Below are 26,273 nucleotides of genomic sequence, written 5' to 3' on the forward strand. Positions count from 1 at the left end.
GAGTGATGCATGCATGCTGGAACTTTTTTTGCGAACTGTGTTGAGCGATCAGTTCCAAAACCATTATTAGATTTAGGCTTTTGTTAAAACAAGTAAATGAAACCCTGCAATACACATGTGTAGGGAACAGCATTAGAGACAGACTGCAATGGGCAGCTGAATACTTTTGACTGAACTGAATAGTGAGGTAAGTAGTTTTGACATAGGGTCCCTTTCTTACTTGCTTTCTAGTTATGTTTGAATCTGACTTCTGCTGGCTCCAGTTGGTTGTCGTGCCTTCTGTGTATAGTGTGTATTCTGGAACTGCATGCTGGCAAGTCTAAGTGTATATATAGGATCACAGGGTACCTCAGGTTGGAAAGGACCTCAAGAGGGCTCCAGTCCAACCTCCTGCTCAAAGCAGGGTCAGCTGTGAGGTCAGACCAGGTTGCTCAGGGCAATATCCAGTCCTGTCTTGGAAACCTCCCAGAAGGGAGACTGCACCACCTCTCTGGGCAACCTGATCCACTGCTGGGCTGTCCTCCAGGGGGTAAATGTTTTCCCTGGAGCCAGGCTGAACCTCTCTTCTTCCAGCTTACTGCTGTTGTCTCTCACCCTCCCACCATGTGCCACTGTGCAGAGCCTGGCTCCCCCTTCTTCGTGACCTTGTATTGGAGGGGCTGCTCTTAGGTGCCCCTGAAGCCACCTCTTCTCCAGGCAGAATGAACTTACTTCCCTCTATGTTTCCTCAGAGGGCAAGTGCTCCATGACTTGATGGCCCTCTGCTGACCTTGCTTCAGTTGATCAAGCCTTTCCTGTATTGAGGTGCCTGAAACTGGACACCTTGTCCAGATGTGGTCTAATGTGAGCCAAGCCCAAGGGGATAATCACTTCCTGCAGTCTGCTGGCTCTGCTATGGTTCATATGGCCCAGGATATTCTTGGCCACCTTTGCTGCCAGGGCACACTGCAGACTCATGCCCAGCTTCCCATCTGCCAGGACCCCCACGTTCTTTTCAGCAGAGCTGCTCCACAGCCAGGCAGCCTCCAGCCTGTGTTTTTAGTTGCAAGGGGTTTTCCCTTCCCAGCTGCGAGACTTTGCATTTGTATTTTTTTTTTTATTTCATAAGGTTCCTTGCTGTTCTTTGTCCAGTCACTGAATATTCCTTGCCTAGACTTGATACTTTCAGGAACAAAGAACTCTCTTGATCTTCCTGACCACCACCTAGAATCAGCAATATTTTTCCCTTAGATAAATATGGGTGACACACATAATGGTGTCTTCATTGGGGATGATGACATTCATTGCTTCTGTTTTTAAATTTAGGCTAATCCATCAAAGTGGAGGTCTTACAAGGTCCATGTTGCAAGACAGCTTTAGTTTGTCTGCTTTCTGACTTGTGGCATCTGAAGAACAGAATAGGTCCTTTCTTCTCACAGATACATTTCAAGTTAAGTAGGAAATGTCACTGGAATGTATCATACCGTTAACAAAGCAATTTCACTAGGAATAATGAATCTGATGAAGAGCTGAATAGCCTTCATCTGCCACCTGAGCTGCCTTCTGCTGTATGATTTTTTTTGGCTGCAGCTGGAAGCTGTCAGGTTTTATGTGGCTTGTGACCAATCTCCTAACAGACACTAAGCTCAAAGTCATCCAGAAGCTTACACCCAAAGTATATCTGTTGAGGATATGAGTCAAAGAACAGTATGTTTTCATAAGCAAAACTTACCTGTTGGCTGCACACATTACCTTCAAGTTGATATTCCAATGAGTTCTGAGTACTTCAAGTGCCTATGATAATAGCCTTTATTTGGCATGCATACAAAACCTTCATGTTCATTAACAGTGCAGCTATGCTAATCAGTCCTTGAAAAGGTGGCCTTCTGTTTCTCTCACCTATTTGTTATCCAGTGCCGAGACTTATTTTTTTATTTATATGATCTTTCCTTGCTTATTTAAAACTACTGCTAGAAGAAGGAGATTTAATTTTAGCATTGTATCTAACAATAGCAACCTTCTTTTCTCCTTAATAAAATTATAATGTTAAGATAACCACATGGTTTGGTTACAGTGGCTGGCCTGTTTCAGGAAGAAAATTTTGATGTAATTTTGAGGGTTGAAGCCAACCTGACATAGAGCTGTTTACTTCTTGGATCAACAACATCCATAGGTGTGGTGAACAGGTATGGTTTACTTGAAACATTAAACTGGTAAAACCAGGCACAAGTTTAACAAATATGTAACGGTTTTCCCAAGAATTTTTCAGACACCTCTGGTGTATCGTTTCGGTTTGTGAAATTGCATTAATTCACAAGCTTTTCAGTCATTATTCCAACTAAGTAACATTTACTCAAACTGCCTAATAAAATTATTGAAGACTTTACCATAAAGCAAAGTATTTCATTGTAACTATTGGAGTAAGTGCTCGTCAGCATGAATAGCAGTTATGTATCTGTGCTCTAGTTATTCCACAGAAAGTATTTTTTGCGAGTATTTAGTTAATTTAAAAAAAATATGATTTTTAAAATCTATTTAGGTAAATATCTTTTTCTCCAAACCAGACATTTCTCTCTAATAAAAATGCATGAGCCGGTAACATATACTTGTTTTGAAATCTGTGGGTTTTAAATCATGTTTCCAATTGAAAAGTGCCAATTTTATGCAAAGCAATGAACTTCTGTGCATGCTGTAATTTATTACATTGATTGAGGATAGGGGCTGTAACATGAACTTTCTTGACAGAAAGCTAAGTTGAAGTGGAAAGAAGTTTTACTAGATTCATTATTATTATTTCCTTGGAAAGTAATTAACATGAGAAGAGTATAATGATAGTAGATGAGAAACTGTATATGGCTTGAAATTAATTTTTAATTGAGGCCAAATGACACTTGAGTGTCCTTTTCTTTCCTGTAATAGCACTGGAATAGGGGATAGAAGTAGAAGGTTGTTTGAAATACAAAGGGGCTCTTCTTCCATAAGAAGAGACCTTCATTTGCAAAACCAAAGAAAAGTCAGAAGCTTTTAAATCTGAATGCTGAGTCGTAGAAATCAAATAGCATTACTCAGAGTCCAACTGGACATCTGTTATCAGGTAAAATGTTCTGTGAGACTGCTGTTTTGCCATCACTGGCAGACATTTATTTGCTAGAATTTGTCTTGGAGAACAGAAGTTGTATGCTGATAACAGATAAGATGCTTTCAAAATCAAAGGGTTGTCAGGAAGTTTATCTCATGTTTTAAAATATTAAATTCCATTAATCCATTCCTGAAATAATGGACAAAGACAGTGACAGCTGGGTGATCAGTTCTATTGAGAGTTTTTTTAAATTATACATTAGCTAGCTAATAGAAAATGTATATGAGAGAGCAGAGGTGAGAGACCCACTTGTCAAAAGGCTGCTTTGTACTACAGTAGTTCAAAATCTGAAAACACGGCAGGAGGATGTGTCGGGTTATGTCCATTTTGTGCTTAAGAACTTCGTATTTGGAAAAATAGCTTTCAGTAGCAGAAAAAAGGGGGAGGGTACAACAAGGGGAAAAAATAAGGAAGAAAAGCTATGCGTATCTAGAGATTTTCTTTTCTAATCTTTATAGTTAAATACAAAACCATCTGGATAACCATAGCCAATCAACAGACTTAAATAAAAACCAAATATGCTAGGTTTGGAAGGACTGTGGGGGTTTTAAATGTAATAAATTCATTTTCATGTCTTACAAAACACTGAGCATATGAATAGAACTCCCTAGGGGAAATGTTACAGAAAGTTTTGAATATATTTATGTTTAGGCCTTAAAGCCATGGTTTTAGACATTTCACTGGCATGATCTAGGGACATCAAAATTTATATCGTGCTTTTAATCTGTATTAGATTATATTGTTATGTGCTGAAGAAGCAACACAATCTGTCATTTAGGATTGACATTGATGCCTATGGAAATAATGGGGTTTATTCACTCTGTCCGTGGTACCAGTTAATTGCATGAAATCTCACAAAACCAGAAAACTAGCTGTCATTAAGGAAGATCTATGTTTGTCCTAATGTGACATCTATGCCAAAACTTTCCTTTTAATGTTTTTTTTAAATAAAAAATTGTGATCTTTGTTCTCACCAGCAAGCCAGCTCCCGAGAAAGACTTCTCTATTAATATTTACAAATTTGGCTCCCCATGGTTCTGAGTCACTGTTTTATTTAAATTCAACTCGAGTTTTCTCAGTGAAGGCGGCAGTCATAGAATCTTTTTTGAACTGCAACTTAACTAATTATGTTTCTAGAAAGAATTACAATGTAAGCATGAGATCATATGTCTGTAAACATGCAGAGATAGGTACTAATATTTCATTTGCCCACCAAATTTAGAAGAATGCTGGAATTAAACCTTTGGTTTAGCAGCCCATCTCCATTGAACAGGTGTGTGGCATTTAGTTCTGCTCCTGTTGAATTCAGTGTCAAAATATGTATTGACTTTTATTGAACTGTGTATTGTCGACAAGAGCAGTTGATTTATATTTGTTGATCACAGTATACTTCGATACACATTTATTAAATTTCCTCTTCCGAGTGTATGCAAGATGGTATATTATTATATGGCACATTTGCATACTGTTTTTGAGGGGTTTTATGCTTTTCATTCAACAAGGTGGACCTGCTTAAACGGATGAATCAAGGTAGTGTACTAGAAGGTGTCTGGTATAGTCTAAGCCCTATTTGTTGCAGATAATCTAAGTTTTATAGTAGATCAAAGAGAAGAGAAAAGAAGGAGGATGATCTCAGAGGTTGATTTGAGAGATTGCCCTACACAGCTGATTTTTGGTTTTTCCATTCAGTAGAGCATCTGCATTCTGCAAATTGTCACTTGGACTAGACAACAGGAGGGATTTCTAATGGCGTGTACTTTAGTTTTGTTTACCAAACCTAAGATCTGATTTTCAGAAGCTCCATCCAAATAAGGTTACTTACCTTTCAGTGCTAAGATGATTTTCTCTCTTTTAATTCTTCTGTAAATTAGGGATGATAATTCAGTATCATTTTATAGGGGTACATTACAGATTAATCCATTACTTTTTTGCGAAGTGTTGAAGTAATACAAGGATGAGAGACACAGAAAAGTTCATCCAGCATTAATCATTCTGTCATTAAACTAATGGTTGAATAGCGTGCAATAAATATTCTGACACGTTAACACGTCTTATAAAGAACAATAAGGATTAAACAAAATAATACCTGCTGGGTGCTTAATTGACCAGCATTCACTCTCAGCAATAACTGAGGCTAGAGTTCTTTGGGAAAAACAGTTGTGATCATGTAATGAAAGACAATTACAACTCACGCACAAGGGGATGGATTATATTTGCAGAGATACCAAATACCAGAACTAAGATTATTTTTTTTTTTTTTGCATCCATAGCATCTGGTCCTATGAGAAAGCAAATTAGACTAAGTAGACCCCTGATCCTGTACAATGACTTCCTTATATTCTCATGAAATATTTTTAACTGGCAGATGTGGAATTCTTCTTCCCAAGTGAAAAGAAATATTTTTACATGGAGCATCTGCCAGTCTTTTAAGCATCCAGGCCCACAGAATGCACATGAAAGGAAATTTCAATTCTAGGATTGAAATGTTAGATCTTAGACCGATCCTTCAAGACATCTTCTCAAGATCAAGGTCATCCAGAAATTGATCTCTGGCTCAGACAGCAGCAAAAAGTACCAAGTCTTTCAATGCCTAAGAAGATTTACATCAGGCTCACAATCAGACCTCTTCTTATCTTAGGGTGAAGGTAACTTACAAGTTGTCTCGCATCTGTCTGCAATTTTACAGTGTTGCACATGATGAGGTAGTATTCTTCAAAGTTGATTCCATTGCCCTCAGACCAAAACACTGTTGGATTGAGACTTCTTCCATGCCAGCTAGAACTCATAGGACTCAGCCACCTTTGCTCTTGCATTCGTTTTCTCTTACCGGGGGAATATGCAGACCCTTCTTATCCCAGCTCTGTGGGATGATTAGCTGCACTGTAAACAAAGGATTTGCAACCAGGCGTTATTTTCTATTCCATTTTAATGTGACTATGTCCTTAGACTATACAATTTAAGTTTTAATTAGTTATTAACAGTAGCCGTTGCAGTTAGATAATTCCATGAAGAAAAGGGAAAACAAATTACTTGCAACTAATCTATGTTCCATTTCAGCACCCTGGAAATGAAGGGTTGCCAGGAGAGTGGGAGGGAGAAGGAGGGAGAAACACTGGTTGAATACAGACCATTTTTTCCCACAAATGTCAATAATAGCTTATGCAAATTTATTGTCTAGATTTCCAGGGCATTAAAAGTTTTTGCACCTGCAGACAGTACTGTGGTGGTTGGTGAAAGATTTGCCAGAAGTTCATGTATATACAGCTAGATGTGGAAGATTATAATAGAAGGAGATGAAAGCTACAGGCTGCAATTATGTAGCAGAAAAACACTCAGTCCAGAAGCTTGTTGAAATCTCCCCTTTTTTCCCCAGGAATAATATCACGGTGAAAGTTGTTTTGTAGCATTTATGTGACGCTGCTGTCTTACAAAACATGGTTTTATTTTTAGAACCTTCTGAGAGATTGAGAAGCGAATTGTGTGAGCCTCACTACAAAAAGTTACAGATTTTTTAAAATTCCTTTCCATAAACGTGTTATGAGTAATAACCTCCTGAAGCCAACTGGTACTGTATGTACTGACAAAGGAGTTTTAGTCAATACTTTCATAAAACTTTGTGATGGAAACTGCCTTTTCACAGCCTTTGTAAAGAAAGGCAGATACAAAATGAAGTAGGCACCTGTATTGCTGAAGGAGAAGGGAATTGGCCTAAACAGTTGAACTTTGGTAAAGGAGAAGGTCCACAAGGCATCACTGATATGATGCTGGGATCTGTTAGGGAAAGTCTTCAGGTTTCCTATCAAAAATATTTTGTTTTATTTATATTGGTTTTGTAGACTGATAGTAAATCAACTGCCTTTCTAAAACACTCACTGCATTCCTATGTAGCATGCGAGTCCAGAGCCAAGTGCAGAAGTGGTGGCCCATGCAAGTCAACAGACCTTAAGACCTGCTTGAAGTGACATGCGTCAATTAAAACATGCTGTAGGATCTGCCAAAGTAGTAGAGTGTTTTATTCACAGTTCGGTACTCCAAGCTCTTTCATTGTTACAACTCTAAAAAAAAAAACCCCAAAACCCATAAATTTTGTTTGATTTTGGTTGGTTTTTTTTCTTTTTAAGGGAAAAGTAAAGCTTTTTGTAGCAGACTGCAGGTCCCAAGGTTGAAAAATACCTTGGGATATGGTGAGCTTTACAAGCAACATGTAATGTAAACTAGAAATAAAGTGCTTGCATAGTAGAAACTAAAATGTTCACTGTTGTATCTGGTGTGGAATAGGGCTTTGTCTCCAGTCAAACACAGAACATCATTCTTCAGCTCAAGTAAATCGGCATCATTCCTCCCCAGCTGAGTGTTTTGTTAAGATATTTGTCGTCTTTGATCATTGTGCTAACAGATGTCGATGTTATTGAGCCTGAATAACTACCTGCTGCCTAACTCTGGTTTTACAGTGCCATGATTCCATTGTTTTCAATGGATCTATATGATTTAAAACTAATAGCAATCTGTTATCTCCTGTATTTTTCCCTTCCTAATGATACAGGAGGCAGGCCTTTTATTCAGTTCATTTGGTCATGTATTAATATATAAAATCCTTGGAATAAAAGACTTTCTGGAGGACTGGAATGATGATTTATATTTTTGGTCTGCTCTGTTGAACAGCAGAAATTAGAAAAAAATTCTTCAGTTTCAGTCATCTTTGTTAGCTCCTGGAGCTGAAGGAATTAGGACTCTTCTTCAACTCGGTAAAGGTTCACCTAGTGGTCTTCTCTGCCATCATCTTCAGATGAGTTGAATCTCTGTATTTTCAAATGCTGTGCTTTCAAAACATACTCTACTCCTCATTGGCTACTTGCCCACAATATTTGAACCTTGCACTCCTTAAGTTCTCTAGGACCAACCCTTGTGCTTCTGGGTACATTATTCCCTTTTTATTCTTTGTAAAGATGATCACTATGACCTTTGATAAATAGATGGGAGAGTTTTCAGGTCATAAGCGTGATCCCCAACCAAATTTTCTGACGAGTTTCTCCACACTCTCCCAAACTTCCTTTACAAAGTTGTATGAAGTCCGTTGTAACACCCTGTATTTGAAGAGAGACTCTGTACTTCAACCCACTGGGTCTGCAGGAGTCTCTTCTTTTCTCCACAGGTATAGGCTCTTTAGGAAATCCTTCAGGCACACAGGCTGCTTTCATTTTAGCTGTACAAAGATACTGCAGCAAAATCATACCTTTCAAAGCACTGCCATCTTACTCATGAAGAAAGGCTTAGTAGGAAGAAAAGAGAAATATAAGTAATTTGATTGCTATCTTATCCTACAGGGAGCTGAGAAGGCATACATACATATTCTGACAAGAATGTGGATTTGCTAACAGATACCTGTTCACATTATTTTGAATTTTTGTTGTTGTTGCTGTTAATGAGGGTTGTGTTTTGTTTGATTGTTTTGTTTGTACGGATTGAGATCAACTAGGAAAAAATCAATAAAGAGAGGAGAGCTAGAGCTTCTTTTCTGTTAGTGGAGCTTATTACCTGTTAAGTATTATCAACCAGCTGGTAAGGAGTCAAGAGTGCTGGAACCAAGAGGACTAAGTATAGACTGCAAGCCAGAACTTAACTTTCAGAGTGAAAATGCTATTATTGGGACTGTGTGAATATGAAGATCTTGCATGTGAATGGTAATGATTAAAATATAAAGTACAGTGAAGGAACTGGTAGTATCATGATTTCTTTTGCTCCACCTTGGTGGTGTACTTTATAATTACTTCTTAAGTTTTAACGTCAGTGGTATTTGAGTGGTTTAGATTATTATTAATAATTGGCCTTAAGTGCCTCCAATGAACTGCTCAATTTCTAATCTGAATTTATGAAGTATTTAATAATACTGTGCTGAAAAGTAGTGATGAAAAGAAAAAGAGCGTATGCTTTTGATCTAATAAACCTTTTTTCTGCACAGAAGAATGATTTTTTGGTAAGATTCAGTTCTTAATTAAATGATAAAATAGAGAAGAGGCATTTTATGGGCACTACATTTACATAGTTGTCTTGCGTTATTGTTTTTACTTAAATTAGCCTTCTGTCATCACCCACTTACCAGTTCCAGTGGTACTTTTGAAGGGAGATTTTCTCTGCAATGTCTTAATTAAAATCCAAGACGGAAGAATGTGCTTTTTTTTTGTTTTGGTTATTGTTTTGGTTATTTTTTAGATGTTTTTATAAAAGATCTAGCTGCAGCAAATAGGAAACACTGGACACAGGAACACAGGTCAAATTTAAGCCATCTGAAAATGCAAATGATGAATACATTTGTCCTGTTCATGTAGAGTTATTTGCTGGAATGTCTTGAAGTATTCATTTCTAATGACCTAGAGCGATGTTAAAATTTTAGAGATACATTATGTGACCTGTAAGCATTAACTCTGGACTGCACTGATGTTCCATGCCTCGGTTCTCCATCATTAAAATAACAGTAATAACTCCTTCCTTTTGCCCTTTTGTTTTCTTGTATGTAGCTTAAAATTGCGGGTCTGGGGCTCTCTCCACTGTGTATGCTTGATGAGCAGGGTGGAATCCTTGAGTACTACTGTTATACTGATCATAATTACAAATAATAGCTATTACTTCATCTGCTATCAGGTTTTCTGTTCAATGTTAAGACAGTGGTCCTCTTCAATGCATTTTTAATAAAACCCCATAGACATTTTTTCATTACTATTCTGCTCATTCTGAAAATCTATTTCCTATACCTACTATCTGGGGTTTTTATTTGAGTTAAAGCTTACATTAGCTGACAAGATTTAGTAATTTCTTATGTAAATCAACCTGCTATTACTCACCTAGGTTTATTTTCTCCTGAATTATTCTAACCCTTTCCCCTCCTGCAAAATAGAAAGAGTAGAGTGTTTGTGCACTGGCAAATGTTATCACACTTTCTCAGGGGAATATGTAATGGTGTTAATTTTCAGAACCATAGAAACAAAAGATGCTTAGAGCTCCTATCATAAAGAATATACAAAGGTAGGTTTGTCATCAGCATGCATGCAGTCTTTAGACTGTCAGTTATGAAAGTTCAAACATAGACAGTAATTTCTGACCTTACTTGGTACTTATTCCTGATTTCTAGAAGGCAAATAATCAGTAAAGTATTTAAAGGTACAGAAAGAGTACCTGCATAAAAAATAAAATGAATGCTAGTAGTGTGAAGTGAAAATGATTTGTTTATGCTCTTTCACAGTAAAATATGTTTTAATTTTTTCAGCTGCAGTGATTTGAAAGCCAGGTCACATTTACCAGGGGCATTATTACAAAACTGGAATTAAAGCTCAGCCTACTCAATCTATCTGTATCATAAAGCAGTCAAAAAAATGCTGATGACAGTTGAACTATTGATAGTTTATCAAGTTTTATGGACTAATGGAATGTAGATCACCAGTACTTGTGTTAATAATGATTTTATACTACTGTTTTTAAACAAAGACATTGATTAAAGAATATCCATTAAAGAATACGTCTGATAGTTCTCTAGAAAATATTTCTTCTTTTTTATTTTTTCCTCCCCTTACATTGAATTCAGAAGCTCTAAGAGATGCAGTTTACTTATTGAGGAAGAATGCGTCAATAAATGTAAACTGGAGAATAGCTAATAAACTTGCATGGATCCTTTTAATTAATTTTTGATTGCATAGTGTCAGAATAACACGGTGTGTGTGGTCACTCCCTTTCCCTCTCTTTGTATTCATATGTGTACATGTACCAATCCATGCAGGTACATATAGTATAGCTACATCATATTTACTTGACCTAAATTGCAAAGCTAATTGTTTTGCAACTAGATGTCACTGATCTGTTATTTTTGAGAACTTGCAGGCATATTAAGAGCTGTTTACATGACAGCCGTAACTAGAAGCTAAATGGTGATGTGGAAGACCACACTACACTGGAAATTTTAAATTCCAAGTTTACTATTATCCCTTTTCTACAAAGGTATAATAAAAAGGCAAAGTACATGTTTATTTCTTTTGAATCTTTTAATTGAACTGTGGAAAAGAACTCTGAAGTCTAAGATGACATGCTAAAGAATGTATCTAAATGTGATACACAGTAGGATTTATTTCAGTCTTGTTTAAATTTCAGAGGTAAATGTTGAAGCCTTATGTCGTATTTTGAAAAGTATCTAGTGGTGGCTGTTTTCTAACTTGTTTTTTTCCTTTGCCATCTTTAAAACTATGCTTGTGAGCAAACTGGAGACATCAGATGGTTCTCATGGTTAGCTGATGTGATGCTGTCATGCTGGTAAAACAGACCTTCTATATTCCAGAGCAGATTGCTGTGCTTTTTGTGCTATGTGATGCTCAAAGGTGCTCTCTAGCTTTAGGGAAGCCAGTACATAAACAAAGAACCATGTGTGGAAGCCCAGTGATGGTCTGTGAGGCACAGGTAACTTAAAAGATGTCAAATTTTTCAGAAGTGGCTCAAGTGGGAGATCTGCATTATAAATGTATCCTAAACAGGTCTGGCTATTTGGTGGTGTGAAAAAAAAAAGTTCTGTCATAGCTGTCCTGATAACTACCCTCATGCAAATACAGCTAAATATGCTAGTTTTGTCAACCAGCCTTTAGGACAGGTGGTAACAGGGAGGCTATGGAATCACTCCCTGTGGGGAAAGCATTGGCCTGGCCTGACCCCACAGCTGACTGCTCCGAGTAGGATGTTGGATTGGAGCCCTCCTAAGGTCCCTTCCAACCTGAGTTATTCTGTATGATATAGGAGTTATTTGGGGCAAAAAAAGCTCAAAACCCCACATTTGTGGACATATCCATGCATTTCCATTGGAACCGTCTTGACATACCTGTAGCAGACAAATAGGAAGTTCCTGCCCAGCTCTTGCCCCATCACACTAAATGCAAGGATGTCTCGAGTGTTTTGTCAATTGGTTCCTGAAATGCTGAGCAGTTGGGACAAGGAGCACTGACAGCAAAGATTGAAATCCAGCTCTTCCCTCTCCAATGGAATTCTGTAGACTGACAAGGTTAGTAATGTGGGATATGTGGGATAAGTTACTTAAAAGTTTTCTTGAGGGCATAGAGGAAGCCAGGTCTCCATCACTTCCCCATGCTGAACTGTGAGATTAGTCATGTTTATTCCTTTGTTCTCTTTCTGGCTTTACCAAATCTTGATAAGTCCATGCAAAATGAACAAGTTTCATTGGAGAGTTTGCTATCCACCTGAGAATTATCTGTAACATGAATATTCTCACATAACAGATGGAATAGAACATATGTTTATTCCACACTGTATAAGCTTAACTTTTTAGAAGATGGTGATGCTACTACTTCAGGGACTGTGTTTGAGTTGAGGCCTGTTCTGGTCATGTTTAACAGATCATGTAATAGCAGTCAGAGGACTGCCAAGTTTTTGGATCCTGACAGAACTGAGGACAGAAATGATCAGCAATATCACATCGGGCAGGTTGGAGCCTACCTGAAAACTGAATTTCATTATTAATAACTGCAGTATCTAGAATTTTCAGAAACCATCAGAATAAACCAAACATGAGACACATGTCTTGGTTGATATCCAAAGTGAGCAGTATGTAGGGCTTAATCATTGAAATAATTTCTTCTCTCTGTCACCTTATGTCTGACAGCTCTGAGTAGAGAGAGCATTGCTTAAATACTTGTAAGTATGGGCTTATTAATAGTTCATAAGAATCAGTTCTTGTCATTTTACTGACACAAGGGAATTTGTTAGTACTTTCAGACCTCACAGCTGTGGTTTCTGATAAGGCTAGTACCACTGTTGTCCTGTCCCCCGTCCCCCGTCGTGGTCGTGTGTCCCGTCCCGCCCCCCTTTTTTTTTTTGGCTAGGTAGGAAATTGTCATTTTGGTAAACAAACTTTCAGTAACACATAATTAAAATAACTTTAACTACAAACATTTTGCACCATATATCATCAGTTTTTTCTCTTCACTGAAAAGCAGTTTTTCACTATCAAATTTGACTTTATTTAATTTTCCGGTGTCCACCTTAGAGTTAACTTTGTTGTGAAGTTTTTAGTAGCATGTGATTTTTTCTATTAATAATCCTTTATTAGTGGATGCAGCTTCCAAGCATGTTAACTATACACTTCAAGAAAATATCTACCTTTGGTACTTCAGAGGGAATAATAATACTAATGACAATACTAGTACTGTCTAGTTAATGCATATGCAGTCAAGCACACAGTTTTTATCATTTGGAAAGTCATTATCAGTTTGTATTGTGCTGTACAGTGTTGGCGTGGGCTAATTTTACTCCTGTAGTGAAACGTGCATGCACCTTGGCATTGAGAGAAAGTATTTTTATGCAGCAGTAGGCTTCTAAAATTAATCTGAATTTAATATAAGGATAAGCATATAGTTCATTAAATCATAGCATATTTATCATGGAGAAAGCTGGCTTGACTCATGGAATTTTACTTCATTTATTGGCAATTAACACAAACTTAATTCCTGAATCATATATTGAGAAAAAAAGAACATACAAACAATTTAACCCTTAGAGAAATACCTTTCCTCCCCCTTCCACAGGCTCAGCTTCAGCCAAACACCTTTTCACCCCGCTTCCTACCCTTGTTTCTACCATGTGTTTTACACCATCCCTCCAAATTGGAGGGGCTGCTGTTAGGTGCTATTAAGCCAATGCCACCTCTTCTCCAGGCAGAACAAACCTGTGTCTCCTCACAGGACAAATGCTCCAGCCCCTGACCATCTTGATGGCCATCTGCTGAACTTGCTTCAGTTTATCAGATGCCTGCAGTTGTGGACTGTAGTAAAGTATAATGCTGAAGCACATACCAGACCTGTTGAGTTCAACTTTGCTATTTATTTAAGAATGTAAAATTGTGTATACCTCAGGTTCCTCATTCGTAAATATGATGGCATCTTCTCTCAGGTGTGACCTGATGTTTACTGCTTCTCAGAGTTAATCTTTTAAGGTCAGCCAGAGAGTTGCTAGGGCAGAAAGAGCTTTGCATTCCATTCACTGTTCTAATGTCTGGTGCTGTAAGGATAGGAGAAGAGTGGAAGCAAAAAGATGGGAAAGAAAGATGGTTTAAGTAAAATTAACTGTTACTGTACTGAAATAGCTGGGTGTTATGAAAATCACCCTGTCTGCTTCCCTCTGATAAGCAATAACATCTTTTCTCTGTAACTTCACAAGCTGTGGAATAGCTTTTTTTTCCCAATATTTTAAATCCTTGGAGAAAGATAATAAAAGGGGTCAACTTGTAGGAATCAATTACATAAATAACAGGCCATTAATTTAAAGCTACATTAAATGGCAGTATCAATCAAGGGAAGCGATCCCCTCTTCTCGTATGCATTTTAGATGTTTACTTCATTCTACATTTGTGTTTAGATTCCTGTTCGTCATCTCCTGCATAAGTCATAGGTCTGAGAACTGAACCTAGATGGCAGAAAATGTCTTAATATTTTTCTTTCTTCTGTGTTGTTCACAGCTAGAGGAAATGAAAAATCAAGTAGAAAACTCAGGCAGCTACAAGTAACCAAAAATCCTGCTACTTCAAAGGTAGACTTTTTGTACTGATTTCAAAGGATGCTTTGTGAGACTGATGTTCAGCATGAGACAGAAGTCTCACAATTGTTGATGATATTCTCTAGAAATTTTCCTTGTGCAAATATCTGAAAACTAAGCCTGAACTAACTTATGTGATATTTTGTCATTAGTTTAACTTGAAATAAGTGAAGAGTCAGTCCTGCAAAAGTCATTAAGTGCATAAGCCTATCACTGAGACCTCCAAACACCACATTTTGGTGATGTGTAATCTAGGAAGCCTCTAACTTTCCTCTCTACAAGCTCACTGGATGTTTTGGTGCCTGATCACTGTCAGAAACAGAGGTGCCTATATCAATGTTGCCAGCTCAGTTGGTACCCGCTGGGATATTTAAACCAGGTTTCTGTCCTTCTCCTTGACTTTCTTAGACCCAACAGCAACAATTCTCATGGAACAGTTGGTGGTAAAATGGTTTAGTACTTCTTTATAGCCATTCTACTCTACCCAGTGTCATAAAAAATTGCGAGAGGCATCTGGGAGAATAGAGGCTGCTACTTGTAGGAAAGGGTGCAGATAGACAATGAAGGGGTCATCTAGGTTGCTGGAAGTGAGTCCAGATGGAGGGTTGTAAGGGGATTGGAGTTTAACACTTGGAAGACATCTTCCCTTTTTGTTTATGTTTTTAATTGGTTTTACTAGGTTAAGAATATGTTCTCTGCCTGTCTGCATATGAAACCTGCAAAGGTCTTGTTTGTTTTGTTATCTGTAGAGTAAGAGCTGAAAGGACTGGTTTGGGAAAGGGCATTAGAAACCAGGAGATAGATTAATTTTCTCAAGCTGTCCTAGATATCTTTCTTGTGTTAATGAAAGCACACTATTAGAAATCCCCAGTGAAATTTCACAAAACCAGAGCGATACATGGATTGAGAAGAGTCTGACAATTTCCATCCTTTAAAGGAGTGCATTCCAGACCTTACTGAGTTCTTGCAAGCAGGGGAATGCTGCCTGTTTGGATTCTAAGTTGCACAGCTCAAGCTGTTTGCCTATAACAACTCAATAATGTTCTGTCACATTTTATTCCCACCTCAAGTATTGTATGCTTGTTTGTTTATATTATATAGTAAAGTGGCTGCACCAGTTGGTTTTTTAGACATTTAGGTTTTTCATTCTGTACTGCATTTTTATGCTTTTATAAGTTTTTTTGCGTTTAGTGTGATCTATGGACATGAGTCAATGAAATGTAGATAACTCAGGATTGTATATGACTTCTGAGTTAACACAACATGCTTGTGGTTTATTGATGTAATTCACGTAAGGTACTGAAGATCAATTTCTTATGGATTTATTTATGTTGGCTAAGTATTTATCCAGCAGTTCATCCCAACAAGTTCAATTCTACCTTCACACCTGCTTAATGATAGGTAATTGTTTAAGATACTTAGCAGTAAACCTCTGCTAAGCAGTAGCACTGTTAAGCAATAGCTTAAGTTGGTATATTAAAGGCAACATAAGAAAATGTGAACCAAGGAAAAAAGGTAGAATAAGATATGAAAAAACAACCTAGGAGCAATGGAATTGTATTTAATGAAGTTAACTGACATGACATTTGTATATTGATGAAGGTATAACGTCCCATGGATCAGGCATGTCTCAGAAGTTATATGCGTCAATGCAAAGGATTTGAGGGTTGTTTTTCTAATATTAAGGAATGAGACTAGGAAGGCTTTAAAGAACAACGAAGTCCCTAACTACCTACCTGAATAAGCTGCAGAGTTAAAATATCCAGCTTAGAGCCACTATTGGTGCAAAATTGGGTTTTGTTAACTGTTACCTGGGTGCACGTGCTGTCATGCATATCATCTGATGACGAACGGCATCTTCTCTGTCATGCTTGTGTTTTCATTCTTATTAAAATGATGATCATCATACAGGGCCAGACAGAACTAAGTACTTTCTCTACAGATACTTTTTCCTGGGAAAGGGCTTTCTGTTCAGAAGATGCTAAGATGTGCTATTGCTTCTTGTTCTGGTGGGGGAAAATCTGTTTTGAAAAATCTTTCCTTCGCTATAGATGCCTAAATGGAAGAGAATTCTTGAAAATCTGGCCATATGAGTAATATGTCATAAAAACGGCAACACCTGGAGGCAGTGCATCTTTCAGCATTTTGTTCTTAGTTGGTATTTAATTGTCTGTGATCAGACAAAAAGTGCTGACTTGTTACTGTTCTTATATCCAAAATGCTGTTGGTGAAAAAGGAAACATTTCCCATGCTTGGGTTTTGGTTAGTTTGGAGAAGGGCAGGTTGTGCTATTCTGGATAATTTTAGTAGTTATAAATACATAAGTCAGGAATTTCCAAATATCCCAGAAGATGAGCTTTGAAGTTTGCAAGGCACTGGTGCCTTCTGAATGTTTTTATGTTTGTGAAGATGTTTCGTGGGGGGAGGAAATGCCTCAAGAATTTTAATTTCCTTTCATTGCTATTAATGCAAATAGTCTCTTTCTCCTCTTTTTCTCACTCTCTTTTTGTCTTGGATTGTAAAGTCTTATTAAGCAGTGAACTATGTTTTCTAAAGATTTTGCTAGTGCCATGGGTGCCAAGAGAGTTTCTTGGCCATTATCTCAAACAATTGTGATCAATATATTAATACTTTCTGGGGTCTTCTAAGCATGTGTAACTGAAGTGAGTTTATTCCAAATGCAGTCTTGATTCATACCATTCATCTTCACTCAAGTGATTTGTTCCAAAGGTGAGGATGCAGCTAAAGAAAGGTTTGCAGGGTTGACTTGTTTTCATGTATCTTTTATTTCTACAAAGAAAATATAATTCAGAATCTGCAGAGGAGGAAAATACCATGAACATTCTTTAGAAAATAATTTAACTAAAGATGTTTGCTATTCAATTATAGCTGTTCAAGAATAAGTAGCCGATCAAAAAAGCTCACTATGTAGAGGGGATAAAAAAGAATATTTTTTAAAGTAGTAACATATCCCTTTTAGGCAATGAATTTGGCAAATATAGTAGTACACTATTTTCTTTCTCCTTTTAAATTTATTACATTAAACATCTATTAAATTAATTAAAATGTAATCAAGCTTTCCTGTAGAATTTTCACTTTTATAATTTCATTATGAGGATGCCAGTGTTTATTAACTTGACTATATTTTTAAGAGGAAAAGGAGTAGAAACCTTGCTCTAATTAATGTAAAATGTAGGACCCTTGCTCTTTAATTTCTAGTAAGGGTAAGTATCTCTAACTCATGAGTAGTTGTCTATGTAAGAAGAATCCATAATTTATTGACTTCCTGAATAAGGATCCCCTCATCTTCTACATCATTAAATAACAGACTTGATCAGGTGAAGAACTTATTATTTCCCACAGTTGGTTTGACTGATTAACTTCTTTTCACTGAGCATAGGCAAATGTGTTGAAGAACATTGTAAATGTTGAACAACATAGAAAGCAGGAAGTTAGATGGCAAGTGCACTTCTCGTTATAAGAGCCTAAGAGCTCAAAAGGAGAGAAGGGGCTATAATGGGACACCAAAGAATGAGAATCTGCTCTTATAATAACAAGTACCATCTCTTTAGAAGTTCTCTGTAAGACTGACTTGACCACTTCTTCAGATGCATGCGTCCAAGAGGAGTGTCATTTGTCATCTAGTGGGACCTTTGGGTTTCATGTTTTGATACTAATGGAAAAAGTGGTGCTAGCAGAAAACAGAGGTTTCCTCTATATTTGCTCATTGTAAGAAGCTGCCTGGGGGGGGATGAGACAAAAAGAGCCTTCCCCTACTTTACTCCCTTCAAAGACATGGCAAAATTTCAGGCTTTGAAATTGCAAATGATTTCCCAGTATCTACTGCTGTCCTGTAAAATCCAGTTCAGCCTAATGAGCATGAGGATGAAGATGTCTCTTGCTCTGTTCTCACTCAATCAGGCCAAATGAATTAATCAGTAAAATTGTTTGCAACAAGCTGCACTGTTCAAAGTAATGTAATAACAGCATGATAGACTTTGTGCTGGGGAAATTTGTCGGGGAGAGGGGAAATCTGTGAGAGAGTGAGCGCATTACTTCAGGGTCAGTGAAGCCCTGCACTTGAAACCCTTATGGTTTATAGCGTCACTATTGTAATTCTTCTAATATTCAGAAAAGTTAACTGTATTTATCCAAATTTTCATATATTCAGAAGAGTTTAGCAACAAAACAGAGTATTTTTTACCAGAGTTTTTAAAAAAATCAGTAAGTAAATGACATGCTTATGTCTTTTTTTTAGTGTCTCTCAGTTGCTTGGCACTTGAGAAATTAGTGGCAGGAAGAATGAACCCTGTGTACAGGAAGTGCAGAAGTAAAGCAGTAAGGAGCCACTTTTTGGAATTAGTTACTTCATTGTATCAGCCAACATCTGGTAATGTGGAGAACAACTGGATTATATGGATTATACAATTACCAGCTCTTGGTAAGGCTGAAAGCTCACAGAAACAATAGGGGGACAGTTCCTATAAAATTGCTCAAATGATGCATGAGTTGTCAGAGGTGTCTTGCTCCATATTACATCATCAATTCTTCTACTCTAAAAACTAGGCAAAATAATTATTAAGGAAGCTTCTCTATTTGATATTTGCATGTAACTGTTGGTATCTGTTGCCAGTGCTCAGAGTTATGTATTACTTAAAAGAATTGCTTTAGAGACCAAGTAGTTAAGAGATTTTAATTCATATACTGTGAATGCTCACAGTTGTCTTGCTAATTTGTTTATATATACTTGTTCAAACTTACAGTCTATGGCAGTAAAATTGTCTTATGGTACTATGAGTTTATGCAGTACTAATAGAGCTTCTGTATGTTCTGTTAGTAAGGATAATAAATGTTTATTAATAAATAAAATCACAACATTATTTTCACTTGTAGATTTTAGAGAGTCCTAATGGAACGTATGGGGTTTTTGTCTTTCTGCAGGTAAGCAAAATAAGGCACAAAGAGGTAACTTGGACCTGTTGAGCATCACAGAACAGGTCACTAGAGCAGAGCCAGCAATACTATTGAGTCCTTTTCATCATCAAGCAAGTAGGCCAGCTAGGTGAGTATGTATCGCTGTCAGATGCCACAAAGACATAGTAATTATGCTCATAGAACACGACTTCAGTCCATCAAAACAATGTTACAATTTTTCCATGACCTGGTGGCCCATCAAATAGTATTTTAGTTGTTAGATTTATGCTGGATTGAAGAAAGGTGAAAAAACTAGGCAATGTTGAATGAATTAAAATGGCTGGTTTTGACCATAATCTAATGATACGAAGCAGAAAGTTTGATTGTTAAAGTAGATTATTCAAATATCCGCAAAAGGCTTTAAACAATGTCTGCCCCTCTTAAGGTTCTTTATGACAAATAATATGCCATTTGTGTACTATGAATCCTTGGAAAAGAAGTTCTGGCTCTCAAAATCTCCTAAACTGGCCGACCCAATTTTGATTTAGCAACAATAATTTATGTTACTCCGTCTACTGCCAGAGTAGATGAAATATACGTACTAATAGCACTTACATTACAGCAACCACATACGGTGATGTTACTTATTAACTAGTCAGTATAATCTAAGGAAACAGATGAAGCTGATCTGCTGTGAACGTTATTTCTTTGTATCTCCCTGCACTTCCTGAAAGTAAAATAAGTCTTGAATTGTGCAAATGCCCTGCTGGCTGTATAGTATATATGGCCTTCATATAATTGATGAAGAGACAGATTCTATTGTATTCATTTTCGTGGTTATATTAACATGAAATTTCCTATATTTGGCATTACTCCATATACATTCTTTTTTTCTCTCCCACGGTAATTTTCCAGGAAGGAAACTTCTCTTCCACTTCTGATTAATCGAATATTCTTGGCTTTTGAGACTTTAAAATTTTATTTATTATCAGGAATAACTTTATTTATTTATTTTTTAATTCAAGCAGTTTGTATGCTGGTGGTCTCCCACTTTTTCAGAACATTCTGTGTTTGCTGAATCACCATCAACAGACATAAAATCTGCATTGACATTGATAAAATAATGTCAATAGACACAATACAGGATTAATTAGAGAGTTTGGCTTGTAGAAAATCAGTTTGTATACTCTTTCACTCTCCGCATTATGATTCTTAATGAGAACTATATGGGGCTGCTAGTAAACATTTCCCATTTGTAGGCAACTTACACTGCCACACTTTTTTCTGTGTATGAGTTATTATTTATGTATATAAAATTAAATAAATAACGTTCACAAACTTACTTTGGAAACTTGACCCATTTGACCATCGGAAGAGGCAGTTACAGAACCCTCATACACAGTCATTGCCTACTCTACTCTTGTCTTTCAGTACCAAGCATAGTTAAACTGTTAGAATAACCAGCCAGAAAAGAGGCAAATCATCCAACATTTGCAATGTTTGAGTCAAGGTTGTATCCCTTTAATAAAGATATGGTATGGCTTATGTAGAAGCTTACAGGTGTAACGCAGAAATTGTTATGCAAGGTTCTGTGACCCATATTACACAGGAGTTCCTCCCCGCCTCAGAATGAATGAATCTTTTCTATTAGACCTGGCATATTGGAAATGGTAACAGGTGATGGCAAGGTGAGTTTAAATAAAGCTGTTGCCAACAAGCTGTTAAAAAAACCCAACTTTTTTGGTTTTTCCAGTCTGCATATCTCTCTTTTGGGAGCACTGAAATTCATGATCACCCAAGGGGAACTGATATTCTTTAGAAGCGGTGTATGAGGAGAAGGGAAGACAAAGAAAGAGAATTATTTTTGTTCATGCCCCTCAAGATCAGAGTCTTATAATTTAGCAGTCATAGTAAAATAAAGGAAGAAAAAAAATCCATGGAGCTCTCCGACAGTACTTTTAACAATGAGACTCTCACGACAGTAAAACATAAGAGAGCTAGAACTTTAGGAAAAAGAAAGGACTGTTTGAAAATGAATCACTGACATTCTGGGCAAAAAAGGATCCTGAGTTACAATATCCTAGGAGAGTTGATATAAGCAAAATTGGGGAAAAGAAGAGGATGGTGGGTGAACGCCTGCTTCTACACCTAGAAAACCTTGAGAAACGTGCCTAGGTGTTCTAGTGTAGCAGAGAGAATTTGTTCATCCAGCTTTTAGCTCTGCAAGTTCCTTTAGGGTAATATGAATAGAAGTGATAGCCCAATTTTAACAGAATGGAAAAGACCAAAGGGTGACAATTTTAGGACGATAATATAGATAAAGACCAACGTTTATTTAATATTAATTTAATTTTACGGCAGGTTTGCACAGTCAGTGCAGTAGCTTACCCAGTATACTCCCTACGCGGCACTCATGTTTCAACTTTAACTCTTCCTGGGGGAATGGAGCTTATTGATGGCAAGCTTCCAATGGTGTAAACAAATCACACAGAAACAGCATTTGTTACACATTCAGGAAATACAGCACGTGGTATTACAGCATAATGTAAAAGAAGATAATAATAACAACTGAAAACTGCCCATCAGAATTTACTCCAGAGGTTTAATGGAGGATAAATGTTTTGTATCACAGAGATCTGGCTCCCATTTTGCTGTCACTTTATGTATGCAGCAATTCAGTTATGGGTGAGAGTGAGTTTGTTGGGGTGGAGGGGAGAGTAATTTGAGTTTTAAAAAATACTTTATGTAACTTAAGATATGTTGTTAGAGCAAACTCACTCCAAATAGATTTACAGTCTGAAAATAATCTCTCACAGCAGGAACCTAATTTCAGGAATATGTTGGGGAAATTTCGTTGTACTCCTTGAAGAGAATTAAACACACATTTATGCTTAAATACAGTATTAAAAAAAAACAAAAACCCAAGCATTGGACAGAGTCCTACTGTCATAAGTGGTTCTACAAGGAGTCTGCAAAGATGCATCACAAGCTGATTCCTTATCTACACTTGTGTTGGTACCAGTCCCATGAACATTGGCATGGGGTGCCTCAGCCCAGCGTTGGGTCCATCCCCAGGGTCAGCTCTGCTGCCCAAGGGTGGCCCCTGAGCATTGGCATTCCAGCATTTCTACAAGACAATGCTGTGGCTATTTCTTACCCCATCAGCAAGGGAAACTTCACTCCCTTACAGGGAGTTCTTCCCTCTCTGGCATTCCAGCTTCCAGACAGTTCAACCCCTTCTGCAGTTGGGCCTTTTTGCCCTCCATGCCAGGTCGTTTCTTTAGTCACAAATTACCACTGCTGAGCAGTTACAATATGAATTTCCCCTTCAAATACTTCAGCAGTGACACTAAGCCTGTATCTATATAAAGTCTCTTTAAATAACTTAAGTGAAAAAGGAAAAAAAAAGTAAAGCTACTAAGTTGAACCCAAAGATAACCATCTAGTTCAGGATTTGGGGATTATGGATGCATGCCCTTTCTATAATTGGTAACATTTACACTTTTTGTTAATATTAATTTCATTTTTATTGTGATGTTTAAGTTACCTCTGGACGCATGCATCCATGGTGTCTTGGGGAAGAAGAAAATTTGTTCAATTTTACTTCTAGTGCCTTTCATCAGGCTGCTTTTATTTGAATCTGCTTTTGCTCTGTATTTTATGCTTATAGCAAGGCACTTGTGAATCTTCATATTTCTGGGAAGACCTTGTTTGCCTTTACAGCTGTGGAGTGTGACCTAGTTGTATATCAGAATCTTAAGTCTGTCTGCTGGAAGCCTGTTTGCCGATGTTAAGGAGTTGTCTTTCTGAGAAGCTAATGGTGAAACATATGGGATCTCCAAACTCAGAATGACATCGCTGATTATTCCTGAAAACTAAGTCAGTTTCCTAGAAATGACAACAGGGGTGAACGAAAAGAAGGAGAAATAGGGATTATCAGTTGCATATCTAAAAATTAAAACATCTGTCTTCCTTGTGATCTATCTCCTCAGATCTTGGAAACTACTTTTTCCTTTTTTTTCTGCTTATTTCCAACGTAATGGATTTCCTTGAAATCAGCCATGTCTTGTCTTCTCTTCCTCTTCATGATTAACTATGGCTTTTTCAATAATAGCCCCTGGAGCTGCTTTCAAATCAGTACAGAGCTGATAGTAACATCTGGAACATGAGGAGAAAAAAAATGGCAGCACTAGTGAGACCTCTGCTGTACCACCCTGTGTAAGTCTGTATGTAATACCAGTAGTGACAAAGAGTATGTTTCTGAGCTGCCAGGTCAGTTGTAGCTTTTAAGAGCTAAATATTTAACTACTAATAGCAACACAAGACCATGGGTTTCCATTCAGTAGTGTAATATGCAGAAATGCATTGTGGTTGCAGTGGGTTGACCCTGGCTGGGTGCCAGGTGCCCACCAAAGCCACTCTATCACTCTCCCTACTCAGCTGGACAGGGGGGAGAAAATATAACAAAAGGCTCATGGGTCAAGATAAGGACAGTTTAATAAAGCAAAAGCAAAGGTTGCACGCAAAAGCGAAGAAAAACAAATTATGTTGTTCTCTACTTCCCATCAGCAGGCAATGTCTGGCCACTTCCTGGGAAGCAGGGCTTCGGCACATGTAGTGGTTGCTCCAGAAGACAAAAATGCCCCCCTTCCGTCTCCCTTTACTTAGCTTTTATATCTGAGCTGACGTCTTATGGTATGGAATATCTGTTTGGTTAGTTTAGGTCAGCTGTCCTGGTTATGTCCCTTCCCAAGATCTTGCCCAGCCTTGCCGGGGGGCAGGGGGAGGCAAAAACGTTGGAGAGACAGCCTTGATGCTGTGCCAGCACTGCTCAGCAGAGCAGTAGCCAAAACACTGGTGTGTTATCAACACCTTTCTAGCTACTGATGCACAGCACTACGAGGGCTGCTATAGGGAGAATTAACTCCATCTCAGCCAGACTCAATACAGTGCTCAAAAGCCAGTATGAAGCTCCTTTGTCAGGAGGTTTACAGCTACAGATTAAAGCTTTCCAGGTGTCATGGGCTAATCCTGGTATGCAGCTAAATGCCACACAGCCACTCACTCACTCACCCTCAGTGTGGTGGAGGAGAGAATTGGAAGGGCAAAAGTGAGAAAATGTGGGGGTTGAGATAAAGACAGTTTAATCGATAAAGCCAGCAAAGCAAAACAAGGAATTCATTCACCACTTCCCCTGGGCAGGCAGGTGTTCAGCCATCTCCAGGAAAGCAGGGCTCCGTCATGCATAACAGTTATTTAGGAAGACAAACGCCATCACTCTGAACATCCCCCCCTTCCTCCTTCTTCCCCCAGCTTTTATTGCTGAGCATGATGTCATATGGTCTGGGATATCCCTTTGGCCAGTTGGGGTCAGCTGTCCCGGCTGTGTCCCCTCCCAACTCCTTGTGCACCCCCAGACTACTCACTGGCAGGGCGTTGTGAGAAGCAGAAAAGGCCTTGACTCTGTGTAAGCACTGCTCAGCAATAACAAACTTGTTTTACCAACACTGTTTTCATCACAGATCCAAAACATAACACCATACAAGCTGCTGTGAAGAAAATGAACTCTATCCCAGCCAAAACCAGTATACCAGGAAAGAAGGGACAGGAGTTTAGTCTGAGTTATCTGTTTAGAGGAAACATGCAGCAGGAAATTTTACTCACTAAATCCATCAGTGCCTCTTTGGATATGCTTGTTGAAAATAGCAGCACAATGCATTGTCTATTTGCAGCTCCCAAATCAGTGCAGAATAGAACTGGGATTACTTGGGGTTTCAAGCCATTCTCACGTTTTCCTACATCTTCTTTCTTCTCATAAATCCCTGACGCCTCTTTGTTAAAAGGGCATTCCTTCAGACTGTATTTAGTACTGACACACCATGTGCTGTGCTGGCTGCAGGAGGGTGTTGTCAGAAAATTCTTCCTGTAATTATCAGAAAGACTAGCAACCTCAGAGCAAGTGCTCTGAAATAATTTCTTTTTTTAATGAACATTACGTATTACCAGCCTGTGCCTGCTTGCATGTTCTGATAAAACATGGCATCTTGAGGCTTTGTCTGTTCAAGTTTCGACAGGAATTATTGTCTCTGAGGGTATACAGGTTTTTTCTTCAGCTATCCTAATTTTATTGTCAGCTTTTGTCACAGAAAGAAGCCAAGCAGCGTAGACCTTCTATTCTCATCTACTGACTAAACTCTTTACCATCTCCTACTACTTCCCACTTCATTTGGCCACCAACTTTTTTTTTTTTTAAACAACTAGGGACCCTCAAGCCTCATTCCAGCAGGAATAAGAAAGGCCCCCAGTATCAGACAACTCAACATACAGACTTCAAAGTAGGCATAGCTCTGAAATCACAGCAAGATCCACAGCTCCTGCTTTGAGAGGATACTTTTACCTTCAAATTTCAGGCCTCATTTCAGGTAGAACACTGCCCCCCTTGAGGGGAAGAACCCATTTTGTTCCCAAGTGCTTAAATCACTGCACTCTGCAGAGCATCCTGTACCTGTGTTGAGACCATTAGGAATATTCCAAGACACTCCCAGGGAAGAATCCTCCCTACAGCCTTGCTTTCTTGCAAACCATTCTGTTTCTCTGCCCTAGCCCCTTCTTAGCATACGCTCCAGAAATTTTCCAGGAGTAAATAATGGTCTGCTGTCATCAG

At 38.0% G+C, this 26,273-nt stretch overlaps 1 long non-coding RNA gene across 1 annotated transcript in view; it reads left to right on the forward strand.

Annotated features, from left to right (window-relative positions):
- LOC138687932 (uncharacterized) overlaps positions 1–20,255 on the forward strand; it is a 161,166-nt gene extending 140,911 nt beyond the window's left edge. Inside the window, exons 5-6 of the long non-coding RNA XR_011326982.1 lie at positions 18,954–19,136; positions 19,637–20,255. This is a non-coding gene — a long non-coding RNA (uncharacterized lncRNA). The remainder of the gene's footprint in view (positions 1–18,953; positions 19,137–19,636) is intronic.
- The last annotated feature ends 6,018 nt before the right edge of the window (positions 20,256–26,273 follow it).

The sequence above is a fragment of the Haliaeetus albicilla genome, chromosome 11, assembly GCF_947461875.1.
Source record: "Haliaeetus albicilla chromosome 11, bHalAlb1.1, whole genome shotgun sequence".
Lineage (NCBI taxonomy): Eukaryota > Metazoa > Chordata > Aves > Accipitriformes > Accipitridae > Haliaeetus > Haliaeetus albicilla.